This window comes from Heterodontus francisci, chromosome 32 (assembly GCF_036365525.1).
Source record: "Heterodontus francisci isolate sHetFra1 chromosome 32, sHetFra1.hap1, whole genome shotgun sequence".
Taxonomy (NCBI): domain Eukaryota; kingdom Metazoa; phylum Chordata; class Chondrichthyes; order Heterodontiformes; family Heterodontidae; genus Heterodontus; species Heterodontus francisci.
In genome coordinates this window covers 6,147,842-6,170,154 of record NC_090402.1, presented here as the reverse complement: position 1 = coordinate 6,170,154, position 22,313 = coordinate 6,147,842, and the positions used below count along the sequence as shown (strand labels likewise).

At 45.1% G+C, this 22,313-nt stretch overlaps 1 long non-coding RNA gene across 1 annotated transcript in view; it reads left to right on the top strand.

The window, feature by feature from the left end:
• Positions 1-20,451, top strand: part of LOC137347576 (uncharacterized) — a 33,432-nt gene extending 12,981 nt beyond the window's left edge. The window contains exons 2-5 of the long non-coding RNA XR_010968978.1: positions 4,460-4,531; positions 7,277-7,390; positions 19,546-19,695; positions 20,086-20,451. This is a non-coding gene — a long non-coding RNA (uncharacterized lncRNA). The remainder of the gene's footprint in view (positions 1-4,459; positions 4,532-7,276; positions 7,391-19,545; positions 19,696-20,085) is intronic.
• Positions 20,452-22,313: the final 1,862 nt, after the last annotated feature.

The following is a 22,313-nucleotide window of genomic DNA, read 5'->3' as shown; positions in this document are numbered from 1 at the left end:
CGCTGGGTTAAGATCCTGGAACTCCCTTCCTAACAGCACTGTGGGTGTACCTACCCCACATGGACTGCAGCGGTTCAAGATGGCAGCTCACCACCACCTTCTCAAGGGCAATTGGGGGTGGGAAATAGATGCTGGCCTGGCCAGCGATGCCCACATCCCATGAATTAATAAAAAAGAAAGTGCCATCTCTCCAGTTGAAGCCATGTAGCACCACCAGTGGTGGGAAGGTGTAATTAGTGTGGCATGTTTACATGGGCAATTGCCATTGAAACTATGAACATAAGAACTTATATTGGAAATATCAAAACAAGGACAGAATTTCTGAGTTTAAAATGGGGAATTAATTGCATCAGTGATTTTATCCAGTTATCTCCTGCCCTCTAACTCTGCTTGTAAACCCACTTCACCGGAACTCTGCAGTGGGTCTTGCAATCTGTGTGCAACCCCACGGGAGCTCAACTAGTGACTTTAATAAGAAAAACTTGCATTTCTATAGCACCTTTCATGACCTCAGGATGACCCAAAGTGTTTTACAGCCAGTGAAGTACCTCTGAAGTCTAGTCACTGTTGTAATGTAGGAAATCTTAAAATAATAGACAAAGCCAAATTAAGGCAGAGCTATAAATAGTTAAGTTTAAGTGTTCTGTTTGCAGCTTTGGTATCAGACTTTGTGAAAGGGTTAATTGCAGTGTGCTTTGGGCGTGGGTGCTGTATTTCTGTGGTTACTCTGTGAGCTCTGTGTGTGTGTGTAACATGAGTGGAGAATTTCCTTTGAAGTGAGGTGCCGGGGATTTTCCCCACCCACATAACGATTTAAATAACCTTTGCCTGTTAGGCAAGGAAGAAACTAGAAACAAGAAAAAATTCACTTCAAATGTTGGTGGCTCTATGTATCCCTGTTGTAATTATGGATGCAGACTCTACAGCTTGGCTAGTCCTTGTGTATGTTTCTTTCAAAGCACGATAGCACAGCTTAATTCAGCAATGTAAAGCTGCTAATTGCATCTGCCAATCAGATAAAAATGTTAGCTTCACAGTACTCAAACTTTACCTGTGGTACCACTGTTGACAAGTGCAATGTTTGAAGTATAGTCAAAGCTTAAAAACGAGTGTTGTAAATGATTAGGAAGATAGAAAGGAGCATAGGAACAGGAGAAGGCCATTCAGCCCCTTGAGGCTGTTCTGCTACTCAATGAGCTCATGACTGATCTGTAACCTAACTCCAAATCCCCACCTTTAGCCCATATCCCTTAATACCTTTGGTTAACATAAATCTATCAATCTCAATTTTAAATTAACAATTGATCCAGCCTCAACTGCCATTTGTGGAAGAGAGTTCCAAACTTGTGTGTAGAAATGTTCGCTAATTTCCTGAAATGTCTGGCTCTAATTTTTAGACTCTGCCCCCTCGTCCTAAAGTCCCCAACCAGCGGAAATAATTTCTCCCAATATACCCAATCAGTTCCCCTTAACATCTTGAAAACTTTGATCAAAGCACCCCTTAATCTTCTAAATTCTAGTTTGTATAACGTCTACTCGGAATATAACCCTTGGCGTTTGAGTCCATAGCTTTTATCAGAATTCTGCTGTGTGGGATCCACCTGAAACATAAACATCTTTTCCCTCCTTTCAGATCCTGGATGATGTGCAATGTAGCTGCAGGGAGTTTAATTTTCACTCGATAATTCTGGGTGACAGAGGTCATTTGGCCGATCTGAGTTCATCTGTCCAGAGATACCCAACAGGCTCCACATCCTGAATGCAACAACCAACTGGTCCTTCAGTGATGCCAGGGTGTTTGCCTCTTCTATTCTTTCTGGAAGGATATTTCATGTGTTGATCACTCTTTGTATGAAGAAGAACTTCTAGACATTAGTCCGATATGTGCCCTTGTGTCCCTTTGTATAAAAACTGAAAATGCTGGAAATGTTCAGGAGGTCTAGCAGCACCAGTGAAGAAAGAAAAACAGAGTTAACGGTTCAGCTCGATAATCCTTCGTCAGTGTTCCCTAGCCATATTTAGGAAGCATATTTGGAAATAATTTTCAGCGTTTATTTTATCCGTACTGTTAAATATCTTATATACTTCTATACAAACCTTTCAAGGCCGAAGAGTCCACGTGTCTTCGAATTTTCCTTGTAACGCAGATCTCCGACACGAGAAAGCAGCCACTGGCTCTTCCCTGGCTCAAACTAAAGTTCTTGAATGTCTCTGTTGTATCTTGGTGATGGTGGCCAGGACTGGAGAGAATTCATGTGTTGCTTGACTTGCTGATGGAGTAACACACATACTTACTAGTGGTAGAGGTCATTTTTTAAAAATTCATTCATGGGATGTGGGCGTCACTGGGCAGGCCAGCATTTACTGCCCATCCCTAATTACCCTTGAGAAGGTGGTGGTGAGCTGCCTTCTTGAACCGCTGCAGTCCATGTGGTGCAGGTACATCCACAGTGCTGTTAGGAAGGGAGTTCCAGGATTTTGTCCCAGTGAAGGAACAGTGATATAGTTCCAAGTCAGGATGGTGTGTGACTTGGAGGGGAACTTGCAGGTGGTGGTGTTCCCATGCATTTGCTGCCCTTGTCCTTCTAGTTGGTAGAGGTTGCGGGTTTGGAAGATGCTGTCTAAGGAGCCTTTATGCGTTGCTGCAGTGCATCTTGTAGATGGTACACACTGCTGCTACTGTGCGTCGGTGGTGGAGGGAGTGAATGTTTGTGGATGGGGTACCAATCAAGCAGGCTGCTTTGTCCTGGATGGTGTCGAGCTTCTTGAGTGTTGTTGGAGCTGCACCCATCCAGGCAAGTGGAGAGTATTCCATCACACTCCTGACTTGTGCCTTGTAGATGGTGGACAGGCTTTGGGGAGTCAGGTGGTGAGTTACTCGCGGCAGGGTTCCCAGCCTCGACCTGCTCTTGTAGCCATGGTATTTATGTGGCTACTCCAGTTCAGTTTCCGGTCAATGGTAGCCCCCAGAATGTTGATAGTGGAGAATTCAGCGATGGAAATGCCTTTGAATGTCAAGGGGAGATGGTTCGATTCTCTCTTGTTGGAGATGGTAATTGCCTGGCACTTGTGTGGCGCGAATGTTACTTGCCACTTATCAGCCCAAGCCTGGATATTGTCCAGGTCTTGTTGCATTTCTACATGGACTGCTTCAGTATCTGAGGAGTCACGAATGGTGCTGAACATTGTGCAATCATCCGCGAACATCCCCACTTCTGACCTTATGATTGAAGGAAGGTCATTGATGAAGCAGCTGAAGATGGTTGGGCCTAGGACACTACCCGGAGGAACTCCTGCAGTGATGTCCTGGAGCTCAGATGATTGACCTCCAACAACCATCTTCCTTTGTGCTCAGTATGACTCCAACCAGCGGAGGGTTTTCCCCGATTCCCATTGACCTCAGTTTTGCTAGGGCTCCTTGATGCCGGACTGGGTCAAATGCTGCCTTGATGTCAAGGGCAATCACTCTCACCTCAGGTAATGATGAACTTACAGACTTTACTGTGAGTTTACAATAAATGTAGTTTAGAGCTTCATCCAATATCTTCATCAGTGAATAAACGCTGCTATGGTAAGGAACCGTACAGATGAGGAAGGTCCCAGTTTTGATTTCTGCTCTTTGCAGAGTTAGCTAATCTCAGCAAGAGTAGAGTTAGGTCCACCAGAATTGGCCTTAGTGCCCCAGGTTAAGTAAGGGAGAATTCAGCCAGGAATCCATCACATGATTGCTGTCCAGTGATGGCTGGAGAGTGCATATGTGTGTTATTCAGGTGAAGACTTGCACTGTTATCTCTTCCCTAGTTGAATATTGTATAGAATTTATCGCAGGAAAACGGACAATTTGGCCCAGCTGATCCGTGCTGGTGTTCCTGCTCCACACGAGCCTCCTCCCACTCCCTCTCTGTCTCACCCTATCACCATATCCTTCTATTCCTTTCTCCCTTGTGTGTTTATCCAGCTTCCCCTTAAATGTATCAATACTATTCACCTCAACCAATCCCTGTGGTAGCGGGTTCCACATTCTCCCCACTCTCTGGGGAAAGAAGATTCTCCTGAATTCCTGATTGGATTTACAGTGCCTGTCTTATATTTATGGCCCCTAGTTCTGGTCTCCCCTATAAGTGGAAACATCTCTATGTCTACCCTATTTTAAGTCGTCTATCAGGTCCCCCCTCAGCTTTTTCTTTTCTAGTTATAACCTCTCAGTTCTGGTATCATCTTTGTCAGGTTGTTTGCACCTTCTCCAGTACCTCTACAACCTTTTTGTAATATGGAGATCAGAACTGTACACAACAATTCCAAGAGTGGCCTAATCAAATTATCTATACAAATTGTACATAATTTCCCTGCCTTTCAATTCTCTTCCTGTAGAAATGAAACCCAGTGCTTTGTTTATATTTTCTGTCAACTTGTTAACCTGCATTGTTATTTTTATTAATTTATGCATCTGTACCCCCAGATCTCTTTGGTCCGCTACCGCCATTTAGACTCCCGTGGTTTCTGACACATTTCTGATGTCAGTTGACTGAAGGTAAGAGAGACTTGAATGACAAGCAAACTTAGTGAGATTCTTATTCTGAGTCTTTAATGTGGGTTTGTGTGTGATTCTTACCCTCATGCTGCACGTTCACATTCTTGGCTGTTTTGTTAGAGACAAGAGGTAAATTATACAGTGTCTTCCCATTGAAGGAAAATCAATTCTGGGCTTCCTGCACACTAGTGATAGTTCACCCAGAACTGTTAGTAACAGCATGGAGCCAGTTCATTAGGGGGTTGGAGGCTACAGAAGGTGCTTGCATTTTAATAGCACCTTTCACACCCTTAGAATGTTTAGAAATTTTAATAATAGCCTTAATAAAATGCTGGTTTGGCTTCAGCTGACGTACTGTGTCCAATTCTGGGCACCACGCTTTAGGAAGGCTGTGACGACATTGGAGAGGGCGCAGAAAAGATTCACCAACATGGTTCCAGTGATGAGGGACTTCAGTGATGTTGGTAGATTAGAGAATCTGGAGTTGTTTTCATGCAAGAAGAGGAGGTTGGGAGGAGATTTGATAGAATCATGAGGGGTCTGGACAGAGTAGATAGCGAGAAACTATTCCCATTGGCGGAAGGGTTTAGAACCAGAGGACACCGATTTAAGGTGATTGGCAAAAGATCCAGCGGTGACATGAGGAAAAACCTTTTTTATTTAGTGTGTGGTTAGGATCTGGAATGCACGGCCCGAGAGTGTGGTGGAGGCAGATTCAATTGTGGCTTTCAAAAGGGAATTAGATAATTATCTGAAGAGACCTGGGGGTGCATGTGCATCGATCTTTGAAGGTGGCAGGACATATTGAGAGAGTGGTTAGTAAAACATATGGGATCTTGGGCTTCATAAATAGAGGCATAGAGTACAAAAGCAGTGAAGTTATGCTGAACCTTTATAAAGCTCTGGTTAGGCCCCAACTAGAATATTGTGTCCAGTTCTGGTCACCACAGTTTAGGAAGGATGTGAGGGTCCTTGAGAGGGTGCAGAGGAGATTTACCAGAATGGTTCCAGGGATGAGGGATTTTAGTTACAAGGTTAGGTTGGAGAAGCTGGGCCCTGGAGCAAAGGAGATTGAGGGAAGATTTGATAGAGGTGGACAAGATTATAACAGGTTTAGATTAAGTAGACAAAGAAAAACTGTTCCCATTAGTTGATGGTACAAGGACTAGGAGACAGAGATTGAAAATTTTTGGACAAGAGATGCAGGGGGATGTGAGGAAGAACATTTTTATGCCGTGGGTGGTAATGACCTGGAACTCATTGTCTATGAGGGTGGTGGAAGCAGAAACAATTAATGATTTCAAAAGGAAATTATATGGGCACTTGAAGAAAATAAACTTGCAGGGCGATGGGGATCGAGCAGGAGAATGGAACTGACTGGATTGCTCCGCAGAGCGCCAGCATGGACTCAATGTGCTGAATGGCCTCCTTCTGTGCTGTGAATGACTCTATGACTCTATGGCTACCGGGAAAGGGCAGAGGAGTGGGACTAGCTGAGTTGCTCTTGCAGAGAGCTGGCACAGACACGATGGGCTGAATGGCCTCCTTCTGTGCTCTAAGCATTCTACGATTCTAAAACAATTTGATACAGGAATCGAGATCTGAATCACAAGAGGTGTCGGAGAAATGTCAGCAGAGTTTCGAACATGCACCAGGCTGTGACGAGCTCAAAGACTAGAGTCTGAGCTCATGAGCAGGAACTGACTGCAGGTCCAGTGACTGATTCTGATCCTTGATAATGTAACACATCAATCAGTTTCCAGAAAGCAGGTCTGTGCTGATCACCAGAGACTCATTTTTAAATTAATTTTGAAAAATGTTATACTTTTTCGACAATCTTAAGTATAATTAATTAGATTATAAACTGTTATAGTATCTTACAACACAGAGCGGGGCCATTCGGCCCATCATGTCAGCGCTGACTCTTTGAAAGAACTATCTAATTAGTCCCACTCCTCTGCTCTTTCCCCACAATCCTGCAAATTTTTCCTTGTCAAGTATTTATCCGATTCCCTTTTGAAAATTACGATTGAATCTGCTTCCACTGCCCTTTCAGGCAGCGCGTTCCAGATCACAACAACTCACTGTGTAAAAAAAATTATCCTTATCTCCCTCCCCTTGCTTTTTCAGCCAATTATCTTAAATCTGTGTTCTTTAATTTAATAAATTTTCTTCTTGAAATTTCTGTGCAGCTATCCAATCCTATTTTCTGCACTATTCATCTGGAGCAGGTTGAAATTGCTTTCCAATATTGACATTGGATTTATTTTTTTGCTAGTTCCACAGGAAAGGTGATGAAGAAGAAGATTGTTCTTTTTAAGAAGTACGAGAGGGTGTCTCTATCTCGCCACAGTCTCTCCTTCTTGTGTCCGGAGAAATCCCCCCCCTTGTTATTGGGTTCTTTCGGCTGAGATGCTGAGCAGTCACCCTATGGCTTTGGGGTCTCAGAACTGGCCGATGAGGTATCTCTCTATTCCGTTAGTGCCACCAGTAGGTGCAAGCAGTTTCACGGAGCTGGCATTAACACCAATGTACATGAGCCAGGTTTGCAATGGGTGGTAAGCAGAGAAACCCAGCAAAAAAGCAGCGCTTCCTGGCTACCAGCCTTATTAAATCCAACATGTTTACTTTGGTGTTGACGCCAGCATGAATGTTGGGAGCCATTGGCATTGGCACTGGGCCAATGTGAAATTGGCTGAAGGAAAGTGAACAGGAAATAACTCACTCAATTTTGTCCCACTTTAGGAAGACTGGAAATTCAGCAGAGCAAGGGAGGCAAAGAGAACTTGTGGCCACAGGTACGACAGCTCAGTGGAAAGCCCAATACACTCCATTACATCACTCCAAAACAAAGGAACCGTGTGAGTATTTTAACATTTGACTGGTGAATAGAAACTCTACCAACAATCTATAGATTGTTACTGAGGTAGATATTCTGGTCAATATTGATCTCAAACGAACACTCATACCTTTATTTTAAATCGTTCCTGGGATGTGGGCATCACTGGCTAGGCCAGCATTTATTGCCCATCCCTAATTGCCCTTGAGAAGGTGGTGGTGAGCTGCCTTCTTGAACCGCTGCAGTCCATGTGGGGTAGGTACACCCACAGTGCTGTCAGGAAGGGAGTTCCAGGATTTTGACCCAGCGACAGTGAAGGAACGGCGATATAGTTCCAAGTCAGGATGATGTGTGACTTGGAGGGGAACTTGCAGGTGGTGGTGTTCCCATGTGTCTGCTGTCCTTGTCCTTCTAGGTGGAAGAGGCCACAGGTTTGGAAGGTGCTGTCGAAGAAGCCTTGCAGAGTTGCTGCAGTTCATCTTGTAGATGGTACACACTGGTGCCACTACAGTGGAGGGCATGAATGTTTAAGGTGGTGGATAGGGTGCTGATCAAGCGGGCTGCTTTATCTTGGATGGTATTGATCCTATTCCCCATAGGACTATTCTATTGCAGGTTGTTGAGTAATAAATACAATTTTTATTGTACGTTGTTGTAAATGAATAAAACAGTAATATTGAAATTTTGGAAAAGTGCAGACTGGGAGGAGAGTGCAGCGACTCTAAACTAGAACACATTTGTGCTAGAGAAAAGTGAATCACACATCTAACTATGCAAAAGTATGACTACAGCTACATACATGGTTTCTGGGATGAAGGGATTGTCCCATGGGGAGAGATTGAGTTGACTAGACTATATTCCCTAGAGTTTAGAAGAATGAGAAGTGATCACGTTGAAACAAATTCTTCAGGGGCTTGACGGGGTAAATGCTGAGAAAATGTTTCCCCCTGACTGGGGAATCTGGAACTCGGGGTCACAGTCTCAGGAGAAGGGGTCGGCCATTTCGAACTGAGATGAGGAGAAATTCCTTCACTCAGAGGGTGGTGAGTCTTTGGAATTCTCTACCCCAGAGAGCTGTGATGCTCCATCATTGAGTTTATTCAAGACTGAGGTCGATAGATTTTTGGGGATAGTGTGGGAAGGTGGAGTTGAGGTCGAAGATCAATCATGATTTTATTGAATGGTGGAGCAGTTTCGAGGGGCTGAATGGCCTACTCCTGCTCCTATTGCTAATGCACTTTTAGCTAGTCTACAGATATTATGTTAGTAGATGTAGAACTATACTTACATTTCAGTGTGCAGTAATGATATTTTCAAGATTTTGCAATCAAATACAGATTTGCCAGATTGTTGCAAAAACCCAGCTGGTTCACTAATGTCAGTCAGAGAAGGGAACCTGCCTCCTTACCCATTCCGACCATCAAGGGACTGCAGGAATACCGTACACGGTGGGCTGAATTTTACTAGCCCCTCGATGTCGGGGGTCGTGGCAAGGGGGGCCTGTAAAATATTTGCGGGAGCGGCCTGCCATGACCCCTGACGTCGAGAAGGCCCCGCCGCATTTTACCGGCGGTGGCGAGGCCTCGGTGTGACCACCCCTCACCCCACCCCCCGCTGCCGAGCAGTGGGGCCTCATTTAAATGGTAACATCAATGCAAATGAATTTACATATACGTACCTTGTCCTGGCGGCCATCCCACTTCGATATTACGGCCACCTGCTGCAACTTGCGCACCTTTGGAACTCCGAGGCGAGTCACTGGTGGGGAGGGGGGGGGGAGGAGTGAAATTATCAGGGTAGGAGGGGAGGAGCGGGAAAAAGTTTGTTTATTGGCTGTGGGGATGTTGGGAAGGGGTTGAGAGTCAAATGATCTGAAGGTGGGGGATTAAAGTTCGTAATTTTACAAATTGTTTTTTCGGGAGGATGGGTTATTTTATTCATTGATAACTCAGTGGGGAGGGGAGAAGTGATGGTTGGAAAGGGGATTGAAAGTGTTTTTGACATTTTGTTTGTTCATTCTGGGCGCTGGCACCTTTAAAAATTTGATTGAACCTGAAGGGCTTGAAGCCCAGCGGCGGTGCTTCCGTGTCTGAAGGCTGCCGAGTTCAAAGCGTGCCGCTGTGATGTGTGGCGCTAATGGAATTCAGCCCAGTGAATTCTTAATGCTCTCAGGGAAGCTGAGAATGGGAATCAGCAAAATATACCATTTTACCAGTTATATACTGCTTTATCAGTTATATCCTGTTTCATCAGTTATACACTGCTTTACCAGCTATACACTGTGTTATGAACAGGTGAGGACGGGGTCTAGGGCTCCACTCTCAGCCTTTTCCTGGTTTGGCTGCAACAGGGTTTAATTTTTAAAACACCGTGTTTTTAGCTTCTCCTCAGTGAGTCCTTGCTCACTGCTCTCTAATTGTAATGGTAAAGAAATCAAATAGACAGGTTTTCTCAGATTTAAGCAAGATAGGTTGAAGTTTATTAACCTTAAAACTCTAATTCAGTTAAAACTACTAAGAATACATGACGTGAGCAGCATGCAGGCGCAATAAATACACACGCAAATAGAAACAGAGGAAGAGAAAGAATTAAGGGGGAAAGGTTTTAAGTAACAGCTGGAGTTCAGTTACTGGTTCTGGGTTGGATGTAAAGTCTTCGAATGAAGTTAAGTTTGCAGTTCTCATTGGGGCTCAGTGCACACTTTCCAACTTGTTTCACTGGTCTTCTGTCTTGAGGCTTGAGTTACTTCCGTGGATCCCTGGAATGTTGCGTGTGAGAGAGAGACAGAGAGAGGGAATGCTCTCTTTTTGAAGTTCAAATGAAATCTCTTTCCAAACTGTTCTGTGTCAGGCACAATTCAAAAAACCCAGGTTGGCCAGCAGATCAGTCATGTGACTAGCTCCTTGTTTGGAGCAACCTCACCTGCGAGATTTATGGATTCCTCCAAGCTTACCAGACACTCTCAGTGGGGAGGTGGGTGGGTTGGGGCGGGGGGCGGTGGGGTGGAATGCTGGCTCAATGACTCTCAATGTCTCTTGATCATCACTATTGACAAAACCCATCTGGCCAATTGAATCAGGGAGTACTCCCATTGTCTTCTTCATGCAAATGTATTTTAGAATGCGAATGTGCAGCCATGTTTTCAGCCACTGCTGTGGTCTTTTTAAACAAGCTAGTTCAATGTCCAGTAACAGTTCCAAAAATAATGTTCCATATAACTAAATTTATATGTCTCATTTTGGCAGGTGTGGTTTCCGTCAAAACTGTTATATCAACTATTGCTACTTTACCAGTTATATACTGTTGTATCACTTACACACTCTTTTACCAGTTATACACTGTTTTGTCAGCAGACATTGCTTCACCAGTTTTATACTATTGTATCAGTTATTTACTGTTATGCCCGTTATACTCTCTTTTATCAGTTGGGCACTTTTTTATCAGCTATACTCTGTTTTACCAGTTATATACAATTTGCCAGTTATATACTGCTTTATCACTGATAAACTTTTTAATCAGTTATACATTGCTTTATCAGTTATTCACTGTTTTATTAGTTACATTCTGTTTTACCACTCCTCTCTGCTAAGAAGGCTTATTGAATTTGATGCACTCGACGATTATATTTTTCCCTACGTTAAAGACTCCAGTGCCTTAATGACTTCTTCATATGTAGCTTTCTCTTTGTCTATGCTTTGTATAATGAGCATGTCATCTGCACACTCCCCAGTTGCATATAATAACCTACTGCTCCTTGTCTGGCTTCTGCACAAGACCCAATGCAATACCCAATGTCTAGCAAACCTTCAGACCCCATTTCGGCCACGCCTCTGCTTGGTTCTGTCCAGCTACTTTTTTGAAGTTCTCTGGTAAGGGCAGTGATTTTTCCATTTTTTCTTCAGTTTACCGTTGCCACTGTTGGATTTAGTTGTATTTGTTTTCGTAGAGTTGTAGGGCTTTCTAGACTCCCGTAAAGGTTAACTAAGAACTCGTTAATATATACAGTTACGATATACACTCTCCACAAGCCACCTAAGCTAGCATGTTTCGTGCTGCTATAACTTCTTCTTCTCAAGCCTATCACACGTGACTGTTACATCATCGTTCATACAGTTGGTGGTGGTGGTGGGGGGGGGGGGTGTCTCTCACTGTCTTCGATATTGCATCCAACATTTTTCCAAACATATATACAGCTACGACTTCTCTACTACTCTCTCTCCCCGCAAGTCTCTGAATTTACAGATTCAGTCTCATCGGAGGTTTGACAACTCTCCCCGATCTGGTTGTAATCTGTCTGGGATGATCAAAGAACAAAGAAAATTACAGCACAGGAACAGGCCCTCCGGCCCTCCAAGACTGCGCCGATCCAGATCCCCTATCTAAACCTGTCGCCTATTTTCTAAGGGTCTGTATCTCTTTGCTTCCTGCCCATTCATGTATCTGTCTAGATACATCTTAAAAGACGCTATCGTGCCCGCGTCTACCACCTCCGCTGGCAACGCGTTCCAGGCACCCACCGCCCTCTGCGTAAAGAACTTTCCACGCATATCCCCCCCTAAACTTTTCCCCTCTCACTTTGAACTCGTGACCCCTAGTAATTGAATCCCCCACTCTGGGAAAAAGCTTCTTGCTATCCACCCTGTCTATACCTCTCATGATTTTGTACACCTCAATCAGGTCCCCCCTCAACCTCCGTCTTTCTAATGAAAATAATCCTAATCTACTCAACCTCTCTTCCTTGCTAGCGCCCTCCATACCAGGCAACATCCTGGTGAACCTCCTCTGCACCCTCTCCAAAGCATCTACATCCTTTTGGTAATGTGGCGACCAGAACTGCACGCAGTATTCCAAATGTGGCCGAACCAAAGTCTTATACAACTGTAACATGACCTGCCAACTCTTATACTCAATACCCCGTCCGATGAAGGAAAGCATGCCGTATGCCTTCTTGACCACTCTATTGACCTGCGTTGCCACCTTCAGGGAACAATGGACCTGAACACCCAAATCTCTCTGTACATCAATTTTCCCCAGGACTTTTCCATTTATTGTAAAGTTCACTCTTGAATTGGATCTTCCAAAATGCATCACCTCGCATTTGCCCGGATTGAACTCCATCTGCTATTTCTCTGCCCAACTCTCCAATCTATCTATATTCTGCTGTATTCTCTGACAGTCCCCTTCACTATCTGCTAATCCACCAATCTTAGTGTCGTCTGCAAACTTGCTAATCAGACCACCTATACTTTCCTCCAAATCATTTATGTATATCACAAACAACAGTGGTCCCAGCACGGATCCCTGTGGAACACCACTGGTCACACGTCTCCATTTTGAGAAACTCCCTTCCACTGCTACTCTCTGTCTCCTGTTGCCCAGCCAGTTCTTTATCCATCTAGCTAGTACACCCTGGACCCCATGCGACTTCACTTTCTCCATCAACCTACCATGGGGAACCTTATCAAACGCCTTACTGAAGTCCATGTATATGACATCTACAGCCCTTCCCTCATCAATCAACTTTGTCACTTCCTCAAAGAATTCTATTAAGTTGGTAAGACATGACCTTCCCTACACAAAACCATGTTGCCTATCACTGATAAGCCCATTTTCTTCCAAATGGGAATAGATCCTATCCCTCAGTATCTTCTCCAGCAGCTTCCCTACTACTGATGTCAGGCTCACCGGTCTATAATTACCTGGATTATCCCTGCTACCCTTCTTAAACAAGGGGACAACATTAGCAATTCTCCAGTCCTCCGGGACCTCACCGGTGTTTAAGGATGCTGCAAAGATATCTGTTAAGGCCCCAGCTATTTCCTCTCTCGCTTCCCTCAGTAACCTGGGATAGATCCCATCCGGACCTGGGGACTTGTCCACCTTAATGCCTTTTAGAATACCCAACACTTCCTCCCTCCTTATGCCGACTTGACCTAGAGTAATCAAACATCTATCCCTAACCTCAACATCCGTCATGTCCCTCTCCTCGGTGAATAACGATGCAAAGTACTCATTTAGAATCTCACCCATTTTCTCTGACTCCACGCATAATTTTCCTCCTTTGTCCTTGAGTGGGCCAATCCTTTCTCTAGTTACCCTCTTGCTCCTTATATATGAATAAAAGGCTTTGGGATTTTCCTTAACCCTGTTTGCTAAAGATATTTCATGACCCCTTTTCGCCCTCTTAATTCCTCGTTTCAGATTGGTAGTCTTCATAGGAAGTCTGGGTTATTGACTTGGTTTTTCGTTTCTACGGGTTGTAGTATTCCCTTCGGTTTGGGTTTGGTCACCTTCATCTGGATCTTGCGGATGGATTATTGGCTGTTGATTTTGCGGAATAGGTATGATATTCCTCTGATTCCTTTGTATGTCCCCTTCGTTCATTCGTATAACATATGATCACTGATAGTCCTCAAGTTTATGGATTACCGTACCTTCTCATGTATCCAAACTTCTCGACCATTGTTTATTTCGGGTAAGCTTCTCGCTCGAAATCTCCTATGGTAATTCCAGGTTTGTTTCCTTCTGTAGGAGTTTTCTCTTTCTCACACTCTCTCATAGTCTTGAGTCTTCAATCCAGGCATTAATTGTTGAGACATGTTTACCTTTGTTTGCTCGACATTGGCTACCTTTTTAATCAACTGCAGTTGTTAGCGTGCATTCCTGCTCAGTAAAGAAAATCCTTGATTGTGTAAGATGTATATAAGGTCTCTACCAGTTGTCTGCCTCTATGCTGAAGAGTTGCTTGGAGTTTGCCTTTTACTCGCAGTTGTATCCCGCCTGGACCATGCAACTATATATCTGTCGGTTGCAGGTAATGTCTCTTCACCCAAGTCTTGTGGTCAGACAATACTGTGCCACTAGCCCCTGTGTCAAGCTTAAATTTCATGAGGTGTCCATTCATGTAGATGTCTGCTGCCCAGGAATCTTGGTCTGCATTTCTGATTTCTCCCAAGAGCTCTCCTGGTTCTTTCCCTAGGGGGTATTGCTGTGCTTGATTCACTGCTGTTTATGTGAAGGTTCTCTGCTTTGTACCTTTAAGCAAAAAAATTTTGCTGTGGCACATCTTCCCATGTTCTTTGGCCTCCTTATCTCGAGAGACAATGGATACGCGCCTGGAGGTGGTCAGTGGTGTGTGGAGCAGCGCCTGGAGTGGCTATAAAGGCCAATTCTAGAGTGACAGACTCTTTCCACAGGTGCTGCAGAAAAATTTGTTTGTCGGGGCTGTTACACAGTTGGCTCTCCCCTTGCGCCTCTGTCTTTTTTCCTGCCAACTGCTAAGTCTCTTCGACTCGCCACACTTTAGCCCCGCCTTTATGGCTGCCCACCAGCTGTGGCGAACGCTGGCAACTGACTCCCACGACTTGTGATCAATGTCACAGGACTTCATGTCGCGTTTGCAGACATCTTTAAAGCGGAGACATGGACGGCCGGTGGGTCTGATACCAGTGACGAGCTCGCTGTACAATGTGTCTTTGGGGATCCTGCCATCTACCATGCGGCTCACATGGCCAAGCCATCTCAAGCGCCGCTGACTCAGTAGTGTGTATAAGCTGGGGGTGTTGGTCGCCTCGAGGACTTCTGTGTTGGAGATACGGTCCTGCCACCTGATGCCAAGGATTCTCCGGAGGCAGCGAAGATGGAATGAATTGAGACGTCGCTCTTGGCTGACATACGTTGTCCAGGCCTCGCTGCCATAGAGCAAGGTACTGAGGACACAGGCTTGATACACTCGGACTTTTGTGTTCCGTGTCAGTGCGCCATTTTCCCACACTCTCTTGGCCAGTCTGGACATAGCAGTGGAAGCCTTTCCCATGCGCTTGTTGATTTCTGCATCTAAAGACAGGTTACTGGTGATAGTTGAGCCTAGGTAGGTGAACCCTTGAACCACTTCCAGAGCGTAGTCGCCAATATTGATGGATGGAGCATTTCTGACATCCTGTCCCATGATGTTCGTTTTCTTGAGGCTGATGGTTAGGCCAAATTCGTTGCAGGCAGCCGCAAACCTGTCGATGAGACTCTGCAGACACTCTTCAGTGTGAGATGTTAAAGCAGCATCGTCAGCAAAGAGGAGTTCCCTGATGAGGACTTTCCGTACTTTGGTCTTCGCTCTTAGATGGGCAAGGTTGAACAATCTGCCACCTGATCTTGTGTGGAGGAAAATTCCTTCTTCTGAAGACTTGAACGCATGTGAGAGCAGCAGGGAGAAGAAAATCCCAAAAAGTGTAGGTGCGAGAACACAGCCCTGTTTCACGCCACTCAGGATAGGAAAGGGGTCTGATGAGGTGCCGCTATGTTGAATTGTGCCTTTCATATTGTCATGGAATGAGGTGATGATACTTAGTAGCTTTGGTGGACATCCGATCTTTGCTAGTAGTCTGGAGACCACGTCTGCTGACGAGGTCAAAGGCTTTGGTGAGATCAATGAAAGCAACGTAGAGGGGCATCTGTTGTTCGCGGCATTTCTCCTGTATCAGACGAAGGGAGAACAGCATGTCAATGGTGGATCTCTCTGCTCGAAAGCCACACTGTGCCTCAGGGTAGACGCGCTCGGCCAGCTTCTGGAGCCTGTTTAAAGCGACTTGAGCAAAGACTTTCCCCACTCTGCTGAGCAGGGAGATTCCACGGTAGTTGTTGCAGTCACCACGGTCACCTTTGTTTTTATAGAGGGTGATGATATTGGCATCGCGCATGTCCTGTGGTACTGCTCCCTCATCCCAGCACAGGCAAAGCAGTTCATGTAGTGCTGACAGTATAGCAGGCTTGGCACTCTAGATTATTTCAGGGGTAACGCTGTCCTTCCCAGGGGCTTTTCCGCTGGCTAGGGAATCAATGGCATCACTGAGTTCCGATTTTGTTGGCTGTACGTCCAGCTCATCCATGACTGGTAGAGGCTGGGCTGCATTGAGGGCAGTCTCAGTGACAGCATTCTCCCTGGAGTACAGTTCTAGGTAGTGCTCCACCCAGCAGTCCATTTGCTTGCGTTGGTCAGTGATTATGCCCCCTGATTTAGATTTGAGGGGGGCGTCTTCTTGATGGTTGGCCCAAAAGCTCTCTTCATGCCATCATACATTCCTCTGATGTTTCCGGTGTCGGAGGCCAGCTGAATATGACTGCATAGGTGTTGCCAGTAGTCATTTGCGCAGCGCCTGGTTGTTCTTTGTGCAGCGCTTCTGGCTGCTTTAAGTGCTACGGATGTTAACTCGCTGGGGGCTTTCTTGTAGTTCAACAGTGCAATGCGCTTAGCGGCTATGACAGGTTCCAGCTCTTCATTATGAGATTGAAACCAGTCTGCATTTCTCTTCGCACTTTTGCCGTAGGTGGTCAAAGCTGACTCATAGATGGCGTCTCTGATGTGGGCCCACTTGGTCTCAGCATCCCCTGTGGGAGTGTTTTGAAGGGCTGTTACAAGTGAATTTAGAAATTTTTGTAACAGCTGTGGGTGAGAAATTCTGCTCGTGTTGATGCGCGATTGGCCCTTCTGCTTGGAATGATGCAACTTCTTTGGTCTGAGTCTAACCTTGCTGCACGCCAGGGAGTGTCCAGTTTTTCCACAATTAAAACACTCAGTTTTATTTGCTGGGCATGGCTGTCGTCTGTGGGTCTTCTTGACTCCACAACATTGGCAAGGTTTTACTGTTTCATGCACCTTCTCACCTGGATGTTTTTTTCATTCCTCAAAGTGTTTCCCTGGCTTTGGCTTCACCAGTTGGATGGACATTGGACTCCTTCTCATCCACGGCTTGTCTTCAGCTTGTAGGATCTCCCTATTCTGTTTGAGAACTTCTCCCTGTCTTACAATTTGAACGGCCTTTTCCAGTGTAAGGTCTTCCTCGGATTAGCAACAGGTCTGACCAGGATTCATCCGCTATGCCGATCGTTATCCTGTCTCTGATTAGTTCTGCCTTTAATTCGCCTTATTCGCAACTTTCTGCCAATCTATACAGGTCATTAATATAGGGGTCTACAGATTCACCAATCATCTGCGCCCGCTTATTAAATTTGGCTCTTTCCAAGATTTTATTGGTACGGAGATTATAAATATTTATCAAAGGCTTGGAGTACCTCATGGAATTTATTGGTAACCTTGTTGATTCCTTGTTGGACAATTACGTCGTCCCCAATCGCCCCTACTGAATATAGGAAGGTGTCCACATGTTCCACTTCAGATTTTGTATGGAGTTGCAAAGTGATTCTAAACATTCGGGACCTTTTTCTCCATGGTTGACAATTTTGAATCTGATTGGGTCCCTCTTGATTCTGGAAACTCTGAGGTCTTCCCAATGTTGGATGCATATTGCTTTCTTAATTGACTTTTTAGGGTGTTCCCCTTTCTTTAAGAAGTCCTGCTTGGTGTTTTTTCAGGCTTGGTTGCTTTAATGGAGGTGACCCAGCTCTTTTTGAGAGTTCCCCACAGTTTTAATAGGCTTGGTTAGGGTTTTCCACTTTGTTCGAGAAATTCACTGCTTTTTTTCAGGCTTGCTTGCCTTATTGGAGGTGACCCTGCTGTTTTTGGGGCTTCCCACGCATTTCAGGAGTTCACACGCTTTTCGGGGGTTTCCCACTCTTTGCCCTCGTGTTCAACCCTGTTAAACGATTAGGTTTATCCCCATTTTTTCCCCGAGCACGAAGCCTTAAGAAAATTACTGCAAGCTTTTCAAAGGCTTTTAATACAATCCCTGACCATCGGTATTGTGACTCACCCAATCACTGGATTCTACTTGCAGGCCACCCTGCTTCCACTCTGTGGTGCAGCCTGTATTTCTGTGCTCTGACTCACCACAGCTGTGGGGCTCTCCACAACCTCTTGTGCAGGTAAGTCTTTTTCCTACTGTACCAGGCCAGTATTTATCTTTAAACTTCTCTGTTGTTCAACTGGTGTTTCTTACAAAGGTAGAGGGTTCTTCAAGTTCTCCTGGTTGCTTTCACTGCTGCCACCATATTGGGTTTAGTCATATTAGTATTAGTAGCATTGTAGGGCATTCTATAGAAAGTGTTAGACTCTGGTAAAGATTAATTAACAACTCTTTATTATATACAGTTACTGTATACACTCTCCACAAGCCGCCTAAGCTAGCATCCTTTGTTCTGCCATACCTTCTTCTTCTCAAGTCTATCTCATGTGACTGTTAAATCATCGCTTGTACAGTAGGAGGTGTCTCTCTCACTGTCTTCAGTATTCACCCTTTACATCCTTATACTACAGCCACCATGTAATATTCTGATACTATTAAGGCTTAAAACAAAATATCTAAGAGACTGATGGTTACAGGAATAGGAGTTTATTTACACACGTCTTGCATCGATGGTTTCCACTTACCCTATACATGAAGTTCTGTACAAGTTCTGTTACATCACTTCCTATGATGACACTCACAGACTATTTACATATTCTGCCCAGTAACACCCCTATAATAAATTATACTACATATAAAACTGGTAAAGCAGTGGAAAACTGATAAAGCTGTATAGAACTGATGAAGCAGTGTATAACTGACAAAGCTGTATATAATTGGTAAAGCAGTACATAACTGGTAAAGCAGTATATAGCTGATAAAAGAGTGAATAACTGATAAACCAGGGTATAACTGGTAAAGTAGAGTGTAGCTGATAAACAAATCAAAAGTTGTATATTGGTTTGTCAATAACCTAGATAAACTCGCTGAAGATTGCGGATACGACAGTTTATAGGAAGAGTTCATTAGAGACAGGATCGTGGTGGGAGTAGCAGATAACGCTGTCACAGATCATCTGCAGTCGAGGGATGATCTTACGCTAACCAAGGTGATTCAGTTAAGCAGGCAAGTGGAGGTTAGAAAATGTAACCGTGTTACCATTCGAAGGGACAGGGAGAGCCCAATCTCGAAAGTAACAGCCTGCATTGAATACTAAAAGAAAGCAAAAGCAAAAAATAGTGATCAAAGAAGACAGGAAAGGCAGGAGGAGCATCTCTTCGGCAGCAGCGTCTCACTGCAGTAAGTGTGGCTGAGTGAGGCACAGCAGGAAAATTGCCCAGCCAGAGACGCAGAGTGTTTCTTATGTAAAAGGAGGTGACACTTTCAATTGGTATGCTGTAGCAAAAAACCAGGGCTGCAAAATATCAAAGGGAAATCCAAATAAAATAAAAAAGTTAACCTAGTACAGGATGTGCAATGTGTTGAATTACCGTTTCTAGGAGAAATCCACGGAGCAAGTGAAGATTCCTGGAAGGCGGAGATTCTTGTCGGAGGCTATCAGACAAGATTCAGAGTGGACACAGGAGCAGCAATTTCAGTACTGGCAGACACAGAACCATGGCTGAAGAAGATAAGCCTTAAACCTACAGGTAAAAAACTGTGTGGGCCAGGAGGCATCAAGTTGAAGGTAATAGAAAAGTTGAATATGATTCTGAATACCTGGGAAAAGAAATTCCTGAGACATTATATATTACCAAGAATCAGAGTCGTTCACTCCTAAGCAATAAAGCTTGCATAGATCTACAGCTAATATGTATAGTAGAAGGACCTAAGGATACAGAGGAAAACTTTGGGATTTCCCTGAATGCTAGCTGCCAGTCTCTTTTCATGCTCTCGCTTTGCTTCTCTTATTTACTTTTTCACTTCCCCTCTGGACCTTCTATATTCAGCCTGGTTCTTGATAGTATTTTCTACCTTGCATCTGTCATAAGCACACTTTTTCTTCTTTATTTTAATCTCAATCTCTTTTGTTATCCAAGGAGCTCTGGATCTGTTTGCCATGCTTTTCCCCTTCGAGGGAACATACCACGACTGTGCCCGAACTACTGAAGTACATAAGAATAAGAAGGAGAAACGAGAAGACTCAAGACTTCAAACCCCTTCGAAAAAGAGAACACGTTATGACAGACTTGTAAAAGCACCACAGCGGTTAACAATCTGAGAAGAGAATTCAGAGACTTGGGGGGAGATGTGGTATGATGGGGTTGTTACTGGGCAGAATATGTAAATAGACTGTGAGCATCATCACACGAAGTGATGTAACAGAACCTGTATAGAACCTCTTGTAGAGTGTAAGTGGAAGCCATAAGTGTAAGATGTATATAAATAAACTCCTGTTCCTGTAACCATCAGTCTCTGAGCTTTAATAGTATCAGAATTGTACAATATACTGTTTTACCAGTATATGCAGCTTTATCAGTCGTCGAGTATATTGAGGACTGAGATTGGTAGATTTTTGGATACTAAGAGAATCGGGTATGGGGAGCGTGTGGGAAGGTGGAGCTGAGGTAGATCAGTCATGATATTAATTGATGGAAGGTTGTGCAGTTAACTCCCAATCCAGAGACTTGAGCCCATAATCCAGCCTGACACTCCAGTGCAATACTGAGGGAGTGCTGCACTGTCAGAGGGTCAGTACTGAGGGAGTGCTGCACTGTCAGAGGGTCAGTACTGAGGGAGTGCTGCACTGTCAGAGGGTCAGTACTCAGGGAGTGCTGCACTGTTGGAGGGTCAGTACTGAGGGAGTGCTGCACTGTCAGAGGGTCTGTACTGAGGGAGTGCTGCACTGTTGGAGGGTCATTACTGAGGGAGCGCTGTACTGTCGGAGGGTCAGTACTGAGGGAGTGCTGCACTGCCGGAGGGTCAGTACTGAGGGAGTGCTGCACTGTCGGAGGGTCAGTACTGAGGGAGCGCTGCACTGTCAGAGGGTCAGTACTGAGGGAGTGCTGCACTGTCGGAGGGTCTGTACTGAGGGAGTGCTGTACTGTCAGAGGGTCAGTACTGAGGGAGTGCTGTACTGTCAGAGGGTCAGTACTGAGGGAGTGCTGTACTGTCAGAGGGTCAGTACTGAGTGAGTGCTGCACTGTCAGAGGGTCAGTACTGAGGGAGTGCTGCACTGCCGGAGGGTCAGTACTGAGGGAGTGCTGCACTGTCGGAGGGTCAGTACTGAGGGAGTGCTGCACTGTCGGAGGGTCTGTACTGAGGGAGTGCTGTACTGTCGGAGGGTCAGTACTGAGGGAGTGCTGTACTGTCAGAGGGTCAGTACTGAGGGAGTGCTGTACTGTCAGAGGGTCAGTACTGAGGGAGTGCTGTACTGTCAGAGGGTCAGTACTGAGGGAGTGCTGCACTGTTGGAGGGTCAGTTCTAAGGGAGTGCTGCACTGTCAGAGGGTCAGTACTGAGGGAACGCTGCACTGTCGGAGGGTCAGTACTGAGGGAGTGCTGCACTGTCAGAGGGTCAGTACTGAGTGAGTGCTGCACTGTCAGAGGGTCAGTACTGAGGGAGTGCTGCACTGTCAGAGGGTCAGTACTGAGGGAGTGCTGCACTGTCAGAGGGTCAGTACTGAGGGAGCACTGCACTGTCGGAGATGCCATCTTTCGGATGAGATTTTTAACCGAGGCCCTGTCTGCCCTCTCAGGTGGATATAAACGATCCCATGACCACTATTGGGCAGCACAGTGGCGCAGTGGTTAACACCGCAGCCTCACAGCTCCAACGACCCGGGTTCGATTCTGGGTACTGCCTGTGCGGAGTTTTCAGGTTCTCCCTGTGACTGCGTGGGTTTCCGCTGGGTGCTCTGGTTTCCTCCCACAGCCAAAGACTTGCAGGTTGATAGGTAAATTGGACATTGTAAATTGCTCCTCGTGTAGGTATGTGGTAGGAGAATGGTGGGGATGTGGTACTGAATGTGGAATTAATGTAGGATTAGTATAAATAAGTGGTTGTTGGTTGGCACAGACTTGGTGGGCCAAAGGGCCTGTTTCAGTGCTGCATCTCTCTATGACTTTTGTGAAGAGTAGCAGGGTGGCTCTCACTGATGACCTGGCCGGTATTTATTCCTCAACCAACATTAAAAATAACAAATTATCTGGTCATTACCACACTGCTGTTTGTGGGAGCTCCCTGTGCACAAATTGCCTGATACGTTTCCTACATTACAACAGTGACCACACTTCAAAATTCATTCCATTAGCTGTAAAGCACTTTG